Source organism: Aotus nancymaae, unplaced genomic scaffold (assembly GCF_030222135.1).
Source record: "Aotus nancymaae isolate 86718 unplaced genomic scaffold, 86718_ANA_hifiasm-v0.15.2.pri h1tg000029l, whole genome shotgun sequence".
Taxonomy (NCBI): Eukaryota; Metazoa; Chordata; class Mammalia; order Primates; family Aotidae; genus Aotus; species Aotus nancymaae.
Window position 1 is genome coordinate 62144614 of NW_026988442.1, and position 22275 is coordinate 62166888.

Genomic DNA, 22275 nt, shown 5'->3' on the forward strand with positions numbered 1-22275 from the left:
CAGCCACCCACGCTGGCGACCCGTGGGGCTCTTTCCCCTGTGAATCTCCTGGTTTGTGGGCAGTAAAAATCCGCTGCCCAGTGAGCCGTTGCTGAAGCGGCGGCTCTGAGATTCGTGGCGCGTTTTTGCCCGGGGAATTTCCTGGCTTGACTCCCTGTTTCAGCTCCCCTTGCTGGCTTACAGAGGACTCAGTCGCACTCACTCTGCAGAAGGAGCCGCTGCTCCCTGCCTCAGGGCGCAGGCCTAGCGGTGGCCGCACTGCTCAAGCCAGCAGCGCTGGCGACCTGTGGTGCTCTTCCCCCTGTGAATCTCCTGGTCTGTGGGCAGTAAATATCCGTCTGGAAATGCGGCGTCCACTCACCCTCTGCGCTTTCTCTCGGAGCTGCATTCGCGAGTTCCTCCTAATCGGCCATCTTGGATCTCTCCTCATTTATATATTTTTCTTGTTTAAATTTAAAAATGAATCATTTGTTATTGTGGTGAAGTAAAACAAATCTAGTTAACAAGATTTCACTAGGTATCTAAGACATTTGACTGTACAGTTAATCACTAATTATGTACACAGGCTTTGAGTATAATATTTCAATTATTGGCCTTAAATATATAGTTGGTATCAAGGCTCTTAAGTGGGTCTACCAAACTTTGTTCCTTACTTGAGCCTGAAGGTAATTTTTTGTTTCAAATTTTTCCAAAACTTTTTATCTCTCTATCAATAGCACAATAAAGAGCTAATGAGAAAAAGAAAAATCTGTTTATATTTTTGCCTCCTGTTCTTTTGAGTACCTATTTTTAGCTTTGTTTCTCCTGATATTCACCAAGCAAATATACACATGCTTTTAAAAAATTAAGCAAAATGCAGAATAATAACTAGGTTTTAATTCCAAGATGTTTACAATTTTTGCTTGTTTCTATCCATTTTTAAGGGAGTATATTAAACTTTCACCTCTCTTATTTATGCCTAACTTGAGTTGTGTGTCACTTTATTTTGACAATGTACTGTAATTATCCTTAAAGAAACTATTCCTGTAATGCACAAGATTACCATAAACACTATTAAATAACAATATTTAATGGTTACACACATGTAACTGCTACTACTGAGCAATCCTCTCTAAGACAGATACTTTGATTTAATTTATGTCAATTCATTCACACTTTCTTACTAGTTTGCATTTTAGATTTGAAATCAGCATTTAGCAAAATAAGATGCACAGTTGTGGCTACTTATTTAAAGCAACAGTGATTTCACGTGTCATTCATGTTTCCCTTCAAATCTGGAATTCAGCCACAGTGAGTTGTCAAAGGTCAAACTACAAACTGCTATGGTCTGAGTTCAGAACAGAAGTTCCTCTCATAAGGATGAGTTCAACTCACCATACTCTTCTGGGCCCCACAACATAGACACGCAATGCTTGAGACAACTCCAGCTCAATATGACCTTCCACTTTCTTAAATTAATATTTCAAATTTATCTATGTTTATCAAATTGAAAATCTGCTAATTTTCCTTCTTCCTCCCAAGAAGGAACTGTTTCCAATCTAGAGACAATAGAAGCCATTTGTATTAGTTTGCTGGGCTATCATTACAAAGTATCACAGACTGCCTGGCTTAGACAACAGGAATTTATTTCCTCACAGTTATGAAGGCTGGAAGTTTGAGATCAAGATGTTAGTTTAGTTTCTTCTGAGACCCTTACCTTTTCTTACAGATAGCTGCTTTCTCCCTGTGTTCCTTTTGGTGTTCCCCTGTGTGTGTCTGTGTCCTAATCGTCTCTTCTTATAAGGATATCAGTTAGCATTAGGGCCCAACCATATGACTTCATTTTACCTTAATTACTTTTTAAAAGACCCTATTTCCAAATCCAGTGACATTTTGTGGTACTGAGAGTAAAGACTTCAACATACAAATTTTGGGGTAGGGGAGGTTCTATAGTAATCTGTTTTCCCACTGCTATAAAGATATACCAGAGACTAGGTAATTTATAAAGAAAACAGGTTTAATTTACTCACAGTTCCATATAGCTGGGGAGGACTCAGGAAACTTACAATCATGGCAGAAGGGGAAGTAGGCTCATCTTACATGGGGACAGGCAAGAGAGGGTGTCAGCATGGGAAGGAGGAACTGTCAAACCTTATAAAACCTATGGAACAATCCTGTAGGATGCAGGATGTGCACATGTATCCCAGAGCCCAAAGTACAATTAAAGAAAAAGAAAAGAAACCTTATAAAACCATCAAATCTCCTGATAACTCACTTGCTTTCAGGAGAACAGCATGAGGAAACTGCTCACATGATCCTATCACCTCCCACTGGGTCCCTCCCTCGACATGTGGGGATTATAGGGATTACAATTAAAGATGAGATTTGGGTGGTGACATAGCCAAACCGTATCAGGGTCACAATTCAGTCCATAACTCACTTTCCACCTGCAAACCTACATGTGCACCAAATGCTCTCCTCTTGCCTTCAATTAGTTTATAACCAATTCTAACTGGATCCTAAGTCCTCCTTCCTTATCAGAAGTTTTGCACTAGTAATTACTGCTTCTCTTCCTATGAAGTCAGTCCTATAAAAAGTAATATTTGCCAAATATCTTTCATCTAAAAAAAATAAATAAAGCAACACATTTATCATGCCCCTGTTTCCCACCCATCCCCAAGCTGGACTCATGTCATATATCATCAAAAAAGTGACTTGACATAAATACAAGTTTGATAACTCACACAGGTACCCACCAGCTAGGTGAGGAACCAGAGCACCTTGTCTCTATAACAAAGATAATAATTAATTAATTGTTTGCTCTGGCCAATATTACTGAAAACCTCTCCTGTGGTACGATCTATTTAAAAAAATGAGTTTGATCATTTTTATTATGTCATTGGCCCCCTTTCACTGTCCTTAGGATTACTTTAAAAATCATCCAGCCGGTTTGTAGTGCCCAGACTGTTTTGTCTCCTGCTCCCAACAGAAGCCATCACAAATGCCCTTCCTTACATGCCACCCTTTAGTGATCATGGCCTTTTCCCAGGTTCCGCTGGGTGACGTATCTCCTCTCAACTCAGAACTTTGACCTTGAAGCTCTTCAACTTTTCCCCCAACCATTTTGTCAAAATTCTGCCCATTAGTGAAGTGCTAGCCAGGGCCCTAAGGCTCATTTTTAATAAATCTCTTATTGGAGATTAAGACATAAACTAGAAATTATGTTTTTAATTTATAGATTTCAGGCTAGTCTCACCTGGTATCAGATATTCCCATGGCTCCTGGGAGCTAAAACACATGTTCACAGCTTCTTAGGATAGTAATCTTTTCTGCGCAGTGGCTCCCAGAGTTTGAAGTTGGGGTGGTGGTAAACCACCAATGGTATCCATCTAGGGCATCAAACACATGCAGCAAGCATTTATCATTTTTTTTTTATTATGCAACACTCATTTCCCTTTCATGTGGTACAAGAGTTAGAATTTCCTTTGGAGAAATGACCTCTCTCTCATTACACACATTCTTGTGGAAGTGCAGCTCAAGCATCCTTCTATCACCACTCAAGGAATGGAAACATGCTCTAAGCCCATTAGGCTTCCTGATCTGAATCTTTCAGTGTCCACCAGAGAGCCACAGCTGTGTGGGGAGGGCTGCAGAGTGGAGCTGATTCACCACGTAAATACCCTTGGAAATGACTTAGAGTGATCAGTTCCTGCCACCTACTTCATTTCCTCCTAATATTGTTTTTTTTTTTTTTTTTTTTTTTTTTTTTTTTTTTTGCTTGCAGCTAAATAAACAGCAACCATAGTATTTATTAGCATTCATTCGCAAAATAAGAATATTCATCAATTTACAGTTTTCCTTTAAACTATCGGATAGAACCAGTTTTATTATGACATAACTTTAAAACTCCCTCTATGCTTGTTAATCTCTCTTTCTAACAACAATACAAAATAGGGCTTCAAACTTTGGGTAAACAAAATCGTTCACTGCTAGAATTTAATTAAATTGATTGTATTATATTTCCTTTTACACTTATTTCTATTTACGACAAGTGCTGTTGGTTTTCCACTTATGGTGTGTCGCATAAAAATGTTTAAAAAGAAATATAACTTGAATAAAAATATTTTAAAAATTGAACAGTTGTAGGCTGATATGGGAACAATCAAGAACATGTGAGAATGACTGAAGCTTGGAAAACACTGCTTATGCACAGGGATCTGGGCAGTGGCCAGTTTAGTGGTTAGTCTAACTCACTCTTCATCATATTCCCACGACCAAATCTTCCTTTTCCAATATCCCTTAAAAAACAATCCCAGACTCTTTTATTAAACCTTGTCCCTACTATCTTAAATTTATTTTGATTATCTTCCTTGGAATTCTCAGGTTGATGTTGTCTAAGTCCTAAGTATATCAAAGTCCAATTTTGGGGCCAGGCGCGGTGGCTCACGCCTATAATCCCAGCACGTTGGGAGGCCAAGGCGGGCGGATTACAAAGTCAAAAGATCAAGACCATCCTGGCCAACATAGTGAAACCCCGTCTCTACTAAAATACAAAAATTAGCTGGGCATGGTGGCGTGCGCCTGTAGTCCCAGCTACTCGGGAGGCTGAGGCAGGAGAATTGCTTGACCCCAGGAGGCGGAGGTTGCAGTGAGCTGAGATCGGCCACTGAACTCCTTCCTGGCACCTGGTGACAGCGCAAGACTCTGTCTCCAAAAAAAAGTCCGATTTTGTGTAACAGAGCAGATTCTGCTGTGGTGTGGTTAAAACAGCAGGCAATCCAAAAGTCATCAAAAAAAACCCAAAGCCTTCTAAGGCAGTTTATTTTTAATGCATAAATTAGTCAGAGTAAAAAAGATATAAAATGTTGTTGTGTGCATAAGACCACGTTGCCATGCTAGATAAATCCAGTCAGCCAGAAATTGCTCAGTTTACAACTAGGTTGTTTTGAAGCCCTCAAGCTTGCTTCAAGGCAGGCACTGGGCTTTGAATCCAAAGGAGCTTTTGAAATGCAAGTGGCTGTAGGCTCCATCTTTCCTAGTTCCAAAAAGCTCTTCCTATGGTGGTGGTGGCTGTTCTTTAACGCCAGTGTATAAAATTTCCCTACATTCCTTCTACGCCCTCCCTACTTTTTCATATATTTTTGTTGGCACTTGCCTCCCTGCAGTCTCTCTGTTTTTCATTTGCGGTGATGAAATCAATAATTAGACTATAATGTGGATCCAAATGAAAATGCCTTTTTAAAATTAGAACAATAAAACCAACACTTTGTTTTCATTTATATTCTTCAGCAGTCTTTAGTTGTCGTTTATCAGTAAAATTTTATCAGAATATTCAATACTGATAATGCTGCCAATCTTATTTTCAAAGTTGAGGCTTTTAATGTGGGCTGTGGTTGGCACTGCACTTAGCCTGATTTGGATTCTATTTAATCTCTGGCTTCAACTGACATTGGGAGGCAAAGAAAACCAGCAATCAGTCTGCCATAAATGTGCCATGGGACTACATACTGTTGAAGAAACAACCATATAAATTTGCTGAGGAAAGACAAATTCACAGCAGGCAGATTGCAGCAGCCTGGCCCCCGTGTGCTAGTGGGACTCCAGGGAAAGGCACACCTGAGGCATGAGCACCGAATGAGGTAGGTGCCAAGGAGAGGGTACGTACACTTTTCCTGAGATATCCCTTTCACCAGTGCAAGAGCCACTGCATTGCCATCAGTAAAGAAAGGAAGGCAACATGACAGGGTAAAAGTAGAACTTTGGAGAAATGACGAAGACTGGGTGTGAGACCAATCTTTGCTCTAAAATAGCTGTGTGCTTTTGGGTAAGCCTCGCGGACTTCCTGAGCCTCAGTTTCCTTTTCTGCAAGTGGGAGTAATAATTATTGCTATGAAAAATTCAGAGAACAATTTTGAAGGTCAAACACAAGAATGTGTATGAGTAATGTCTTATGAGATATAATTGAATATAAAATGGTCTGATTAATCATTGTCTTAAATTTCGTAATAATAAGAGTAAACACTTTGCCTTTGAGTTGGACCAGCAGCTACTAGCATTCAAACAATGTAAGCATAAAAATAAATTTAAGTGGTATCTAAATCTCAGAAGAACTTTTTGTGCTTTCATTTTCAAATAAGCTTTCCTCATGATGGATCATTACTGGAGAGTTTCTTAGCTAGGGAATAAGTTATCCATGGGAGAGACTGAAATGGAATAAGCTGACTTTAATATGCAAAATGGCTATTTCTATTTCTACATGTGGTTATAAAGACTCAGTATTCCCTTATCTAGCTACCCACTGTATATTCTTCTTCCCAGAGAGATTCATTTACTTTCTGTGTTTTAATGATACTGCCTGTTTTCTGAGGAGTTTTACGATGCTGGGAGAGTGATGTACAAAATCAATTGAGATATTTATGACATTTAGACATGGCTATTAATAAAATGAGAGGATAAATAGGCAACTTTAGAACAATAGGATATATATATATATATATATATATATATATATATATATATATATACTATTCCCAAAAGGAAAGGACTGCACACTCATTCCACAGGGTACATGGGAACAGAATCAGAAATGAAAAGAAAGAAAAGAAAAAAGAAAAGAAAAGAAAGAAAATAAGAACACCAAGTGTATAGAATAACTTGGTGAGAGTAACTGAAATAGTAACGAGATGAACTACGAAAATGTACTACCATTTTTTTTAGTTACTTAAAAATTAACTTGATGTTAAAGTCAATTTTTGCAACATGGTGTATGTAGGGTGTATGTGTGTGTGTGCGAATGCAATAGTTCTGTTCCACCATTAATGAAGTATAAATTTTTATTTTCTCTTTATCTCAGTTGTAGTGATATTCTGGTTTGGCTGATTCTACAACACTAAGCAAATACTCAAAAAACAGACCTCCCAAACCATGTGAGAGTTCATAAACAGTATTTGCTTCAATCTACTTTGATATTAATATTTTTATAACACCTTTCATTGGTTACCAATTATATCATTTTTTATTCAAACTTCCTATATCCTAATGCTTTAAAAACATCTCTTATAAACAGAATTTGGCTTTTAAAAACAAAAATGTAATCCGGCAATCTTTGTCTTATAATTGGACCATTCAATCCTTTTCCATTTAATGTAATTACTAATACATTTGTGGAGAATTTTACCTTATATTTTAAGATAACAATAGATTCACAGAAAAATACAAAGATAGTACAGAAAGAGTTCCTGTACGCCTCACTCAGTTTATATCTTATATTATTTTAGTCTAATACCAAAACCAAAGATTTGACATTGTCACAATGTGTGTGTGTAGTATGTAACCTCCTCACATGTGATTTGTGCAACCAAGGCTACAATCAAAACAGGAAACTCTTCCATCATTACAGAGATTTCCCCAATGCTTCCCCTTCATAGTCTCACTCATTCCCTCACCTCACCATCTCTAATCCATGACAATCACTAATCCGTTTTCTATCTTTATAATTTTGTCATTCTGAGATTAAAGTAAAATTATACAGTATACAATATTCTGAGCTTGGTTTTCGTCTATCAGCATTTTTGTTGTTTTCAGTTTGGGGCATTAGACACAAAATTGCTGTGAACAATCATGTGTAGTAGTTTGTGGATATATATTGTCATTTATCTGGGATAAATGCCCAACAGCGCAATTGCTGGTTTGAATAGTAAATGCATGTTTAATTTTTTACAAACTGCCAAACTATTTTTCAGAGTGGCTTTACTAGACTACATTTCTATGTATGAGAAATATTATTTCCCTATATGCTAGCCAATATTTGATATTGTCACTATTTTTAAAGTTTTTATTTCACTGTGGTAAGAACATTTAATGTAAACTCTACCCTCTTAACACATTTTTAAGTGAACAAATAGTGCTGTTTTCTATAATGTTGTACAATAGATCTCCAGAAATTATTTAGGTTTCATAATTAAAACTTTATGCCCGTTGATTAGCAATTTCACACTTTCTTCTTCCCTAGGCCTTAGTAATCATCATTCTACACACTTAGTCTATGAGTATCGTTATATTAGATATCTCATATAAGTAGAATGATGCAGTATTTGTCCTTCTGTTACTGACTTATGTTTAGCAAAATGTTGTCAGGGTTCATTTATATTGTCACATTGAAGGATTTCCCTCTATTTTAAGGCTGAATATTATTCCATTGTATGTATATATAATTTTTTTATTCATTCATCCATTAATGAATATTTAGGTGGTTTCTAATCTTGACTATTTTGAATAGTACTGAATCTCTTTGAGATTCTGATTTCATTCTTTATTAGATAAATAGCCAGAATTAGGATATCTGGATCATATGGTAGCACTATATTTAATACTTTGAGGAACTTCCATACTGTTTTGCATAGTGCCTATTTTGCATTTCCAGCAAGAGTGCACAACTGTTTCAATTTTCCACATTCTCACCATGCTTTTTTTTTAAATTTGGTAATGGCCATCCTAATAGGTATGAAATGCCATCTACTTTTAATTTTGATTTGCATTTCCCTAATGATTAGTGATGTTGAGCAACTCTTCATATATTTGATGGCCATTAGTATGTCTTTTTTTTTTCTGGAGAAATTTCTATTTCAGCTTTTAGCCCATTTTAAAAATGGAATTATTAGGATTTTACTATTTTTTATTTTAACAATTCTAATAGGTGTGCAGTAATGTGCCATTTGCTGTTAATGTTCATTTCCCTAATGGCCAGTCATGTTGAACATCTATTCATGTCCTTATTTGTCACTTTTATATCCCGTATGGTGAAATACCCCTTTACATATTTTGCTCATTTTCTAATTAGATTGTTTATTGTCATACCGTTGAGTCTAAGGAATCCCACAGATATGTGGTTTGCATATATTTTCTCGTAGTCTGTCCTTGCCCTTTCATCTTCTTCACCATAGTCTTTTGCACAGCAGAAGTTTTAAATTTTGATGAAGAACAATTTATGAATACTTTTCTTTTATAGATCTTGCTTTTAGTGTCACGTCTAAGAACTTGTCACCAAGTCATAGGTCCTGAAGAGCTTATCCTATGATATCTTCTATAAGCTTTATAGTTTTACATTTAAAATTTGATTCATTTTGAATTAACTTTTTATGAGGTTTAGATTCCTTTTGTGGAGGTGGGGTTGTGAAGGTTAGCAGGGAGGGGAGACAGCTATGGTTATCCAATTTTTCCAGTAGCATTTATTGACAAGATTATCCTTAATTCATTAAATTGCTTTTGCACCTTTATAAAAAATCAGTTGGCTGTACTTTGTGGAGCTGTTTCTGGGTTCTCTATTCTGTTCCATTGACCTATATCTATCCTTTTACAAATGCTGCACAGTATTGTTACCTACACTATCTAATAATTCTTCAAATTGAGTAGAATGATACCTCTCACATTTCTCTTTCTCAGAAGTGTTTTAGCTATTCAACCTTACCTTTGCATGTAAAATTTAAATCTATCATATTATTTATTTCTTACTATTTATCCCACATGTTCTGTTTTTGTTTTGTTTGGATTTGGGTTTCTCTCCTTTTTTCTTGTCTTCTTTTATATTATTTTCTACTACTTTCTTACTTCCTTCAATAGGTTGGAAGTTAGGTCCTACTTTACTCTTCTTTCAGTTCTTACCCTAGAGCTTAAGAAAGTCTAAATTCATTGGAACATTTACTTATGTCCTAGTCAATGTAAAAATCTCAATATACATCATTTTTATTTGATTCTCCCAATGTATATGATGTATTAGTCTGTTCTTACACTACTATAATGATACTACCCAAGACTGGGTAATTTATAAAGAAGTTTAATTGACTCACAGTTATGCATGGCTGGGGAGGCCACAGAAAACTTACAATCATGATGAAAGGCAAAGGGGAAAGCAGGCATCTCTTTACAAGGCAGCTGGAGAGACAAAGAAAAAAAAACCAGGGGAACTGCCATTTATAAAACCATCAGATCTCATGATAACTCTCTATCACAAGAACACATTGGGGAAACCGCTCCCATGATCCAATCACCTCCCACCAGGTCTCTCCCTCAATACCTGGGGATTCCAAATCAAAAAGAGATATGCGTGGGGACATAAAGCCTAACCATATCATATGACATGGTTTCATTTATTTTTAAATCTGTCATGTATAAATACTAAATGACAGACTTTATTATTTTGTATAGAGAGTATTAATTTCTTGGATGATGTATTTATCATTTTGTTGCTCTTGGAAGCACCTCTGAGCTTCCAGATAGTCATTTTTCTTCTGCTTAAAGTATACTCTTTAATATTTATTTCATTTTGGACCTGCTGATGAAGAAGCACGTCAATATTTTCACTTCACCTTTTTATATAAGCATTATTCCCACTAAATATCAGCTTATGAATTGGCAGTTATTTTCTTTCAACACTTTAAAGGTATAATTCCTCTTAGTTGCGTAGTTTATGTTAAATAGATCACCTCTCAGCCTTATTATTTTTCCTTTACATTTGTCTTTTTACCACCAACAGTAACAACAATCCTGTCCCTAAACAATTTAGTTTTTCTTGTTGCTTTTGTTTAATAATTTTACAATTACTTATCTAGATATGCCTTCTTTTTATTTATGCTGCATTGGGTTTTCAGGGTTTATGGATGAGGCTTGGTGTCATTCATCAGTTCTTTAAAAGTTCTTAGCCATTCTCTTTATAATATTTATTTTCCCCCGTTTTCTCTCTCCTTTTCTTCTGAGATGTCAATTACAAATATTTTACCTTCTCATTGTGTACTCTGTTATCCTCTTTTCTCTATGTTCCATCCCTCCAGTCTTTCTATTCATTCTGAATATTTTCTCCTGGCCTGTATCTTATTTTACCAATTCTTTCTTTAGGTGCAACTCATCTGCTACTAAACCCATCCGTTGAGTGCCTAATTTGGTTTACTGTATTTTTAAAATTTAAAATTTCAATATTTTTTGTAAAGTTTTAATTTTTTCCTTTTGACATAATTCTCCATATCCTCTCTCTTTTTTTATTGAGCAGTACGAAGTATAGTTTATTAAGGTCTGTATCTGATAACACCAATGTTTGGAAACCTGAGGATCTATTTCTAGTGTTCAGAGTTTCAATTCATGTTATCTTGTCTCTGTGTTTATATGAATGTTTCATTATCTGCCAGAAATTGTATTTGTAATATTGATTGTTTGTGAAAGTAAATGCAGGACTAATATGGTGTTATCATCCATTAGGGAGTATTTTTGTTTATTTCTGCCACATGCCTGTGAGCACATGCAATTTGGAATCATCTCAATTTAAGTATAAAAATTAAGAGAATTCAAAAATAAGTTACATTTTCTGTGAGAATCTGTTTACTTTTAGCTTATCCTTTCTCCTAGGGTGCAGCCCTTTAGAGGTTTTAAATGTGAAAAAAGTGAGGGCCATCTGGATTTGTCCCTCAACAGAACTTGGACTCCAACCTTTAAACTCTTAGCCCCTTAAATTAATTCAGCCTCCTACTTGTCCATCGGAACCAGCAAAGGTGGCCCTTTTGCTGGTATTTAATCACCACCTTCTCTTGTCCTCTTCCTTTTTTTATTTCTTTTGTTACGGAGTTTTGCACTCTTGTTGCCCAGGCTGGAGTACAATGATATCATCTTGGCTCACCACAACCTCTGCCTCCGGGGTTCAAGCGATTCTCCTGCCTTAGCCTTCCAAGTAGCTGGGATTACAGGCATGCGCCTCATGCCTGGCTAATTCTGTATTTTTAGTAGAGACAAGATTTCTTCATGTTGGTTAGGCTGATCTCCAACTGTCAATCTCAGGTGATCCACCTGCCTTGGCCTCCCAAACTGCTGAGATTACAGGTGTGAGCCACTGCATCGAGCCGTCCTCCTCCATTTTTAACCTCCTTACCTAGTAGGCTCATTCCTAGAACTTCTAAGATGCTGATATTTTTTCCCTTTTACCAACTATAATTTACTTCTATATTTATGCTGCTAATGAATGTTTAAAGGGTCTCAATCTCCCTTGCCTCATATTTCCATGATGGACTTTCTATGCTTTCCTCTGGCCTCTATTCCCAATCTTTTCCATACTTTTTGTATGGAAGAATGAGTTGATGTGATATTGAGTTTTAAGAAGACCTTGTGGGCTTTGATCTATTGTAGAGACGGCTATGTGTACAGAGAGGGCACTGTGTACTGCTCTCAATCATGTGGATTGCTCCCATTCCTACAAGAGGAATGCCTACAGTTCTGAGTGCTAGACTGAATCCATTATGGGGAGTACAGAAAATATTAGATGTCCACTTGGCTACATATTAAATTGTATTCTCTGATGCAGTCTTTATCAGTAATGAAAGTAATTTTTTATTCTTCTTTTGTTTGGTTTCTATCTTATTTTTCCAAATTCAGGGAACAAACAAAAAAGGATGTTATTTATCAATTTCCTAAAAGCCCCAAGTACCCATTCACAAAAACTTTACTCTTATTACAGCATATTTTATGGAGGAAGCTTTTCATCCTCCTCTTCACGGGTGTCATCATCCCAAGGTCGTGCTTACAGCTTGGAGAAATAATAGTGATGCACCCAGTTAAACACTTTTTTCCTCCTCATTCCATATTCCATTTACAAGCTTGGATTAATGACATGTTTAGAATCAGAGTAAATTGAAAACAAGAGATCTGAAGAAATTTTTCCAGCAATACAGTGACATAACATCATGGATTAGAGCAAAACAACTGAACAACCTGTATATTCTAACCACAGCTATGATATCAAAGTTTACCTTCTGTATAAAAACTAACAGATATGGTTTGTATTTCCATCTCCTCCCAAATCTCGTGTCCATTAATAATCCCCAGTGTTGGAGGGGCAGCCTGGCGGGAGGTAATTGGATCATGGGGACACACTTCACTCTTGCTCTTCTCCTGACAGCGAGTGAGTTCTCCTGAGATCTGGTTGTTGCAAAGTGTGTAGCACTTCCCCTTTCTCACTCTTTCTCCTGCTCCAGCCATGAAGGACATGATGGTTTCCACTTTGCCTTCTGCCATGATTGTAAGTTTCCTAAGGCCTCCCCAGCCAGGCTTCCTGTACAGCCTGTGGAACTGTTAGCCAATTAAATCGCTTTTCTTTGTAAATTACTTAATGTCAGGTAGTTCTTTATAGCAGTGTGAGAATGGACTAATAAGGTAATTAAATTATTAACTGTAACTTACCTTTTTATAGTTTGTGCATTTTAAAAATAATATACTACAGAGCCACCAGTTAAGACCTGATGTCATCTAAGCCAAGAGAAAAAGTTTTCCTAATCCAGCTAGAACAAAAGAGCCTGAACAGTATGAACAAAAGTATGGCCTTGGTCTCCAAACCCACAAACTGTGCTTGTATATACATAACCACAGATAAGGCTCCTTTTATCTTGAACTATTTCCATGAGCTTTCATTTTTCATTTTTCTTTTTTTCTGAGAACTTCTGATTATTTGCAACTATTTCTAGGCCACAGCAGTACTCCAGTAGAGTGTTTTGGCAACAACCCCTGTTGTGGTCAGCAACTCCTCTGCAGCTGGGATTTTTTAAAAGGAGTGAGTAGCATTTTCCTTGTAGTGCCCCAGCAACAAAACAAGGAAAACTTCCATGGGAATCAGATCATCACAGAGCCTTCCCTCTGTCTCCCCTTCCTTTCCCTCATGTGACCAAATAGTTCGGAGCCACTGGTGCACAATTCAGGAAGCATGCCACTCACAGAGGCTAACGCAGGAACACAGGCCCTGCAACACATTGTGGAGAACTCCATCAACTAAAGTGCTTGTGAGACTCATAACCTTGATGTCACAAGTGGAAAGAAAGACTTGTTACAGGCCAAGATTGTATCCCCCTAAAGTAGAGACATGCTTTGGGGTGGATATATACATGTTTGCTCATTTGGTGTGGAGTGAGTCAGCCAAAGAATTTATCCCAATACAACAAGGTTATACATTGAATAAATATAAACATCTAGGTTTGCCTTAACTACAGCCAACAAAACAAAGTAAAACCAAACAACAGCAAAATTATAAACACACAATGTTTCATGGCTAAGCAAAAATTCATGGGCAGAAGCCAGAGACAAAGAGATTTACAAGGTAAAAGTCACAGCCAACATCTTAAAATGTGCAAGTCCTTTTTGGCTCATCCAACTTGAATAAAGCCACTGTATGAAATCAATCTAAATATCTAGAACATGTTTTGATACTTATAAAAATGGAATTATGAAAATATACTACTGACTAAAATTGAACCCAGCACACCAAGATGTTGTCATTTTCTAATAACCTTCAAACAATAAAACAACCAAGGAAATGTCATTGAGTCACCATAACTTTAAATAAGCATCATTTTAGAATCATTGGGATTGAAACAACTGTGAAAAATATCCTTTGAAGTCTTAGAAACAGCCCTCATAGAATCCTGAAAGATCAGCTGTGGGCTTTTTGTTTCTTCAAAAAAAAAAAGTAACATTTTATTAATAATATTTTTATGTGATTCTAAAAATCTTTCTCAATGTTGACTCCTCTCTGCAAACATCTGCCTTCACTTTGTGGAACTAGTCACATTCCCATTACTAGTGCTCACCCATGAGGAACAAACACTTCACTTTTGATGAGCGACAGTTTCAACACCCACATTAGGCAAAAGGGCATTTCTCACAAGAAAAACAGGCTGCAAGCTTTGACAAAGGGCTATTTGTGAGGTCGCCTTTTGTTTGAATGGTCCCATAGCAAGGCAGATGTTGGAGAGGGAAGTTCGAGAATCCTTCTAAACCAGATGCACTTTGGGTTACTTCCTCTGCTTGATTCCAACACAGCTGAACAGAATAAAACAAAAGAGGAAATGGGGACACCCAAAATGAACATTATGACTACCTCAGCAATAACCTTTAGAAACCCTCTCTGGATCCTGTGACATCACAGAGATGTGTCATCTTCTTATAGAATTTTGCTCCAAAAGCAGGATTTATACAATTTCTTAATACAATGAATGCTGAAACACAGCTAGTGTATATAGCAGTAACTTAGGCAAAAAGGCAACATTCAAGCAAAATCCTTCCTGGAACTAAAATCTTGTTATTAAGTCAACCAACTTTCCTTTTAACTAACTAAATAAACAAGAGCAAGACATGGTAAGCTTTGGCTCAGAGAAAGAGATTCTCCAATGACTCTCAGAAGCTTCCTGTTTCAAGTCCAGCTCTTAAGACTTTGGGCCATCTTTCTAAATTTACTTCATTCTTCTTAATCTTAGTATTCTCATGCATTTAAAGAAGAGCATTGGCCTTGATGACACTTATTAATAAGTTTCTGGACATCTGTGTCCAGTGTCATATGAACAAATGAAATTAATACATTCAGATTTAACTTACTATTTTTACCCCTTTCTTACCAATAGTCCCTCTTTCTTTAGTAATCCTTACCTCAGTTTAGAATGCCACCAATTGTCCTGTTTCTATAGCCATAAATCTGCTAGTCATTTTCTTCTTTTTTATTTTTGGTAATACAGTGCTTCCTTAAGTGGTTCTATATAGTTTCACTACGTATTTTTATTTTGCAGAAACCTACATCTATAAGTTTAGTACCTGAATCTCTTGCTTATTCATGCATTTCCATCAGTCTTCTCAGTCAGATGTTTAGTCAGATCTGTCCTCTTATTCAAGCTTTTCTAAGAGCCTCCTAGCTACTTTTCTGGCATCATGTTATACCCTACAATCCAGCTCATCAAAGTCACCTGACTTATTTACAAAAGGTGAATACTATATATACATCTCTCTCTCACTCAACTTTCTTCAGTTATTCCCTAGTTGACACAGAATAAAGTCTTAACTCCTTAGCGTGTTACTCGGGGTCCTTCAGTGCCAGTCCACACAAATTCCTCACCCATCCTGCAGAAGCTCCCAGTTTTCAATATTCTCCTAAATGCTGTGGGATCTCTGTCTATGCAGGATTCAAAAGATGAGGAAAATCAGTCTCTTAAGACTCACCTTAAGCATTACCCCTTAAGTCTTTACTGTTACTTTGTCCCTCTGTTCCTAAGAGTTTATTCCTGGTATTGCTCCTAAGGGAAGGAAGTTCAGCAGGGCCAAGAGCCTAAATGTTAGAGCTTTCTCTCTGAACACTAACAACATTAAACTCTGTTCAAGAAGGAGAAAAAGACGCCATCACCTTGAAACGATATTGACAACCACAGTTCCTTAACTTGTGCTTGTTAAAGATTTTACCTCTGTGAGTACACTGAAAGATATATTTAGTTTATCTCCTATTATCAAGAAAGAAATATTAAAACTTCATTGTCGAGGATCACTCTGAATACGACAGCACTCAAGACGATCAGTTCTTGAGATCTAGAAATTAGTATACGTACTAAATGCTAAGGGAATAAATTACACTCTTGAAACTACATCCCTGGGAGTGTTACTGATGTTATAATTCATCTCAGGGAAGCCGTGGGGAACATTCCTGAGGATCTGGGAACTATAGAATGGATACTTATAAAAAACAAGGGAAGTAAAGTGCATAGGTTGCTGTGAGGTAGAGAGAAATTTGATTACTTTTCCTGGGTCTCACTTTCTGAAAATGTAGAAACACAATTAGATGATGAGTTATGAGCTGAAGGAGAGGCTGACTTAGCAGCAATGTGCCAGCTCCATAGTGGCTTCTCCACCAAGCTGGAGAAGGATTTGCAGCAATGGTTCCAGAACTAACTGGGCACATCTATAGGATGAAGGTAAGTAGGGCGGCTATACTTCTAGTTAACTAGTTTCCTTAGGACAGTTCTAGGTTATGCCTGTTTTAATGTATGTTTAAAAAATATCCACTTATATTTTTTTAAATGTCCAAATTTAGATGATAAATTATGTAACTGTTGTATTAATTTTTATTTTTCCCTGAAAATTAGTAGAGATTATGTATGTTTCTGGCTTTTGGTAAATGGTAAATGTGTTGATTATGGAGAAGGGTGGGAGTTTAGAGTTGGACTAGATAACTTTTCCTCCTTTTAAATCTCCCTTAAAAACATGTTTTTTCATTATGATTCTCAATCTCTGAGCATAATTTAAAAATTCATACAGCCCTTTAAAGTAATTTTCAGGTGATGTTGGTTGGATGCCGTAGCTCACGCCTGTAATCCCAGTACTTTGAGAGGCCAAGGCGGGTGGATCATGAGATCAGGAGTTTGAGACTAGCATAATCAACATGGTGACCCCATCTCTACTAAAAATACAAAAATTAGCTGGGCATGGTGGCCTGAGCCTGTAATCCCAGCTACTCAGAAGGCTAATACGAAAATCTCTTGAACCTGGGAGGCGAAGCTTGCAGTGAGCTGAGATCATGCCACTGCACTCCAGCCTGGGTGACAGAGCGAGAGACTGTCTAAAAACAAAATGTAAAAACACACAAAAAACAAAAATTTCAGGTGATATTTACTTGGACTTAAATGTTCAGATTCCAGTGGGATCTTATTGACTTAAATTTACAGGTTCCAGTGGGGGAACGGGCAAAAGGCTACCAGTGATTTTTGCCTATCCCTCGGGGGACTTAGGAAGGACAGAGAAGAGACAAAAATCAATGTAACATTTAAACCACAGCAATCGAGTCGTGATAGCCATCTCAATGTGATATCATAAGTAGCCACTGTTTTTTTCCTCAAAGAATATCATTCTCATTAAACTCCCCCAATGAAAGCGTCCTTGCTAAGGGAATTCAGCAAAACACATACATAATTTTACCATCTGCAGAGGTGATAGCACTTAATTAGGAGAGCCAAGAGTATTAGAGAATGTTTTCAAACTAGCACATCAGGTAAGAGACCCCCTCCCCACCTTTGCTGCTACCAATGGTTCTGCAACTCATTTTATGCTCATTGCATCACAGAATTTCCCCTAGAGAATATGGAATTCAAATCAGGCAAACAGATGCTCACGAATTAAAGTACTCTATGTATATACCTGCAGCAGTCATGGAAGGGTAGGTGGAGAAGAGACAGGATAAAAGAAGAAACAGACAAGACATTTGGAAACCATTGAATTCTTGCTTTTCTTTTCTCTGATCACTTATCTCTATGAACTCCTCTCCTTCTTTCTGCCATCTTGTTGCCCCTCACCATATTATTTTTCCCACAGTCTCTCAGCTTCCATATACAAAGAGTTGTTCTCTCTGAGCAGTCACAATTGAATAGTGGGAGACATGTGTTTTCAGATGCCAAAAGTCAATCTGTGTCTTTCTCCCTCTCCTTGTAATCATAGAATTCGGTTTTAGTAGTTCGGCTGGGAAACACAGCCTACAAATAACTGAATTTGCTTTTTTAGGTCTGTGATTCAGCAGGAAGAGAAATTAGCTTTATCTCAGACAGAAGGGTATACACAACGTTGGTCTCCAGTTCCTTCCCTTTTTGCAGTTTTTTTCTCTCTGCAGGTCACAGTCTTTGACCCAGGCTTGTTAGCGGAGGATCATTCAGCCTTCACCCAATCCTAAAGCCCAATCACTTCTTCCCAAACTTGACACCAATTCAAATGTGCTCCCTCTACACCTGCATCCTACCAAGCATCTAATTTTCCCCTAGGAAATAGTCCAAGCCATTTATGCTAACGTGCCTGACAAGGACATACATTTAGAGCTCATTATTTCATGTTTTTGAAGTTTCCCTTCATGGAAATTAATCCTTCCTAAGTGAAAAATATTGCCAAGATCTCATTGAGCATTGCCTTTGAGGATTTTTCTTTGTCTGTGTATTAGAATAGATGTCAGTGACTCATGAAAAACAGCCATAGCTCACCAATAAACATTTTAATGAATATGCTTATTTCCTCCCATCCTCCTACCCCAGCTGATTTTTTTTTAAATGCATATGATTTTTACTAAACAACAATGATTTGTAATTTTTACTGTGGGGCTTATAGAGGAATTATGAAACCCCAAATATTTCCCTATCCTCCATCATTCTTCACATTGCATGATTTTACTCATTAAACAATGTTTTAAGGTCTCCCAGATTTAGTTTTTTTACTCAGGTTACAACAAATCAGTGTTCATCTCAAGAGGGCCATTCCTCATCTGCTTTATCTATTTTTGAGAACCTTGATGGTAGATTTGCCTGTGTGACCACATGAAGTAAGGTCAATCAAGCTCATCTTGTCAAACTTGTCATATCCCTGGGATTTTACACAACAGAATTTCCTCTCGTGCATTCTTAGCAATGCCACACACCAGGGGGATTTTTAGATTTCAATTTGTAAGCTTATATTCTCTGCAGTGAGTGGTGTTTCAACAAAATTCCCCGCATTTTGAAATTATGTAACATAAAAAGTAACAGAAGAAGAAAATAATGGCTCACTTCACCTATCTCCATATAGAAAATTTATAGCAAAAAGAAAGACTATTTTTTAAGCCATGGTAGGGGCTTGAGCGCAGAGGCATGGTCTCAGCATAAAATTCACATTTGCTTCAGCCATAAAGAAAACATCTTTATTTACCATTGCAGGCTACTTATGACATCACATTGAGATGGCTACACAGCACAATTTCACTGTTGTTTAAATGTTACATTGATTCTTGTCTCTTCTTTGTCCTTCCTAAGTCCCCCAAGGGATAGGCAAAAAGGATCACTGGTAGCCAAAGACTGTAAAAGAGAGAAACTAGATAGTAGCCTATATTCAGCTACATCCGGGTTATTATCTTATTTTTAGAGCAATCATGGCAAATTGTGCTTTGGGGTTCATAGTGGCAGTATTAACATATCTATGCCCTAACCTCCTCACCTGCCATCTCTTTCCCAAAACTCCCAAACAGGAATAGTAGATTTTGGTTTCATCGGAAGACAAAAAGGAAGCATCCTGAACCTCTCCTGGAGCATCGCAGGTCTTTAGGGCATAGCCTTGCACTCAGCTGTGTTAACATGAACTGTTTCTTCCCATTTCCGACTGGCCCTGACTTCCTGTGACCACAGAAACTCACCAATAGTAGAATGTGACCCTCCCCATATATATAACTGTCCCCTGCCAGCTTCCCTACAATGTTGCCTGAGAAAATCTTTCTGCCCACCACCCTGAACATGTAGGAAGGATTTCGGTCAGCTGTTGGAAAGAAGTACACAAGTACGCAGGTGCGGTATCGTCCATGGTCTGTGCATGGGGATAAGAGTCAGGAGAAGCAGCAAGGAAATGCTGGTGGACTGAGGTGCAAAGTTCTGCAAAGGAAGGACTCGACATCTGCATGCTTCCTGCACATAGCCTTTAATGTTTTGAGATTATTTTGGAATTTACGACACATTTTGAGGAGAAAACTGCTGTGTCTCTACTTGGCTCTCTGAGAAAAAAAATGAGTTTATGTACTAGAGGGACTGTACATTGTAGGCTTGGAAACAGGCTGGCACACTGAATAATTGGAGTCTACCCTAGGTGCTCAGAAAGGGAAGCAGAGCTGTGCTGTCTGCTCCCTGAATGTGTAATGAACTTCATAGCTCGCTGTCATGGCAGGGGGATTGTGCAGAGTGTTCAGCTTCACACTGAGCCTGGAAACATGGTCTAGGGAAGAAGTATCTGCAAAAATAGAAGGAAAATGGGTTACATAGTTTCAGATAGAGAGGAAAAATGGACTTTGAGATCTATTGTATAGCAAGGTGACTACAGTCAGGAAGAATGTCTTGCATATAGTATTTCAAAATAATGAAGAGTATAAATTTTAAATGTCTCACCATAAAAAAGGACAAGTAAATAAGTTGCTAGATGTGTTAATTAGCTTGATTTCATCATTCTAAATTGTATGCAGATATTGACATATCACATTATATCTCATACATTTATACAATTATGATTTGTCAAGCAAAAATGCTAATAATCCAAAAAGACCAGATAGTCCCAATGTTCTATAAATTGTCTCAGAGTATTAAAAGCCAAGAAAAACTGTTCAACTTTTTTATAAGGCAGGTATAACTTTGACATTCATGCCTAATAAAGTTGGTAGGAAAAAGTTTTTTACAAAGATGTGATAGGAAGTTTAAGGAGACAAAGTCGACAGGACAGGAATTTTAAAGAAAAATATTACTTCTGTGAGGCACATGATATTTTAGTAAAGAATCATGAAAAGTGCCAGTGCTTCATGAGTGGTGGCTTCTGACTGCATGATTCCTGAAAGCACAAAGTGTGCTGGATGTGGGGCTTCGCTGTTCCACAAGCCCTTCTTTAGGGCAGACCCTGCACAAATTCCACATCTACCTTTCTTCATTGGGTTCCTCCTTGCCAGCCTGGACATACGGAATTGTCCTCTTGCTGTTCACACACTTCACACTGTTGTCACATCCACCCATCATGCCATTTCTGGATACCCTCCCCCATTTCTAATCTCTACTGCATCTCCTTCCATATTTAACTCCTCAAGGTCTCAAACCCATGGAATGAAACTCTATCTGTTGCAAGGTGATTGGGAGAGCAATCTAACTATAGGTCATATTTGGGGTAGCTGAGATCATTTTCAGCACTTAATTCACAGAGTAGCTCTCTATTTGCAAAACCTCCTCCATAGTTAACCCTGCAATGAGCGCAGAGCATTCAGGTCCTCAGGACAGTACAAGGGAGAACTGTATTTGAAACTATTGACTTAAGGCAAAATCTAGAACCATCATTCCTTTCTCCTCCTAGGGAGGAATTGATTTTTTCAAGTAGTCCACATGTCTGGGCATAAAACTGATTAGCTCATATAAATATTTTGTTTAATATATATGTTCTGTGTTTTTAAGACCAAACACAATTATCTGAAATAGAAAATGAGAATACGTAGCTGGATGCAGTGGCTCACGCCTGTAATCCCAGCACTTTGGGAGGTCGAGGCGGGCGGATCACGAGGTCAAGAGATTGAGACTATCCTGGTCAACCTAGTGAAACTCTACTAAAAATACAAAAATTAGCCAGGCATGGTGGCACACACCTGTAGTCCCAGCTTCTCGGGAGGCTGAGGCAGGAGAATCGCTTGAACCTGAGAGGCAGATGTTGCAGTGAGCTGAGAACATGCCACTGCACTCCAGCCTGGTGACACAGAGAGACTTTGTCTCAAAAAAAAAAAAGAAAGAAAAGAAAAAGAAAATGAGAATACATATATTCCTGTTATATCAAATTCATGTATTTTGAAAAGGCATATAAAATAAACCTACATAATTTTTTTAAGTGATTAAGATTTTGAAAAAAGGTGAAAGTAAGCCCCTCTTTTTGTTTTTGCTTTCTACAGAAAGAGAAAAACTGTTTATTTTGGAAGAAAGATGCTTTTATAAGAATTATATT

The 22275-nt window shown here is 37.5% G+C and overlaps 1 long non-coding RNA gene across 1 annotated transcript in view; it reads right to left on the minus strand.

The window, feature by feature from the left end:
- Nucleotides 1-20218: 20218 nt before the first annotated feature.
- LOC105720511 (uncharacterized) overlaps nt 20219-22275 on the minus strand; it is a 237082-nt gene continuing 235025 nt past the window's right edge. Inside the window, exon 3 of the long non-coding RNA XR_001108173.3 lies at nt 20219-20541. This is a non-coding gene — a long non-coding RNA (uncharacterized LOC105720511). The remainder of the gene's footprint in view (nt 20542-22275) is intronic.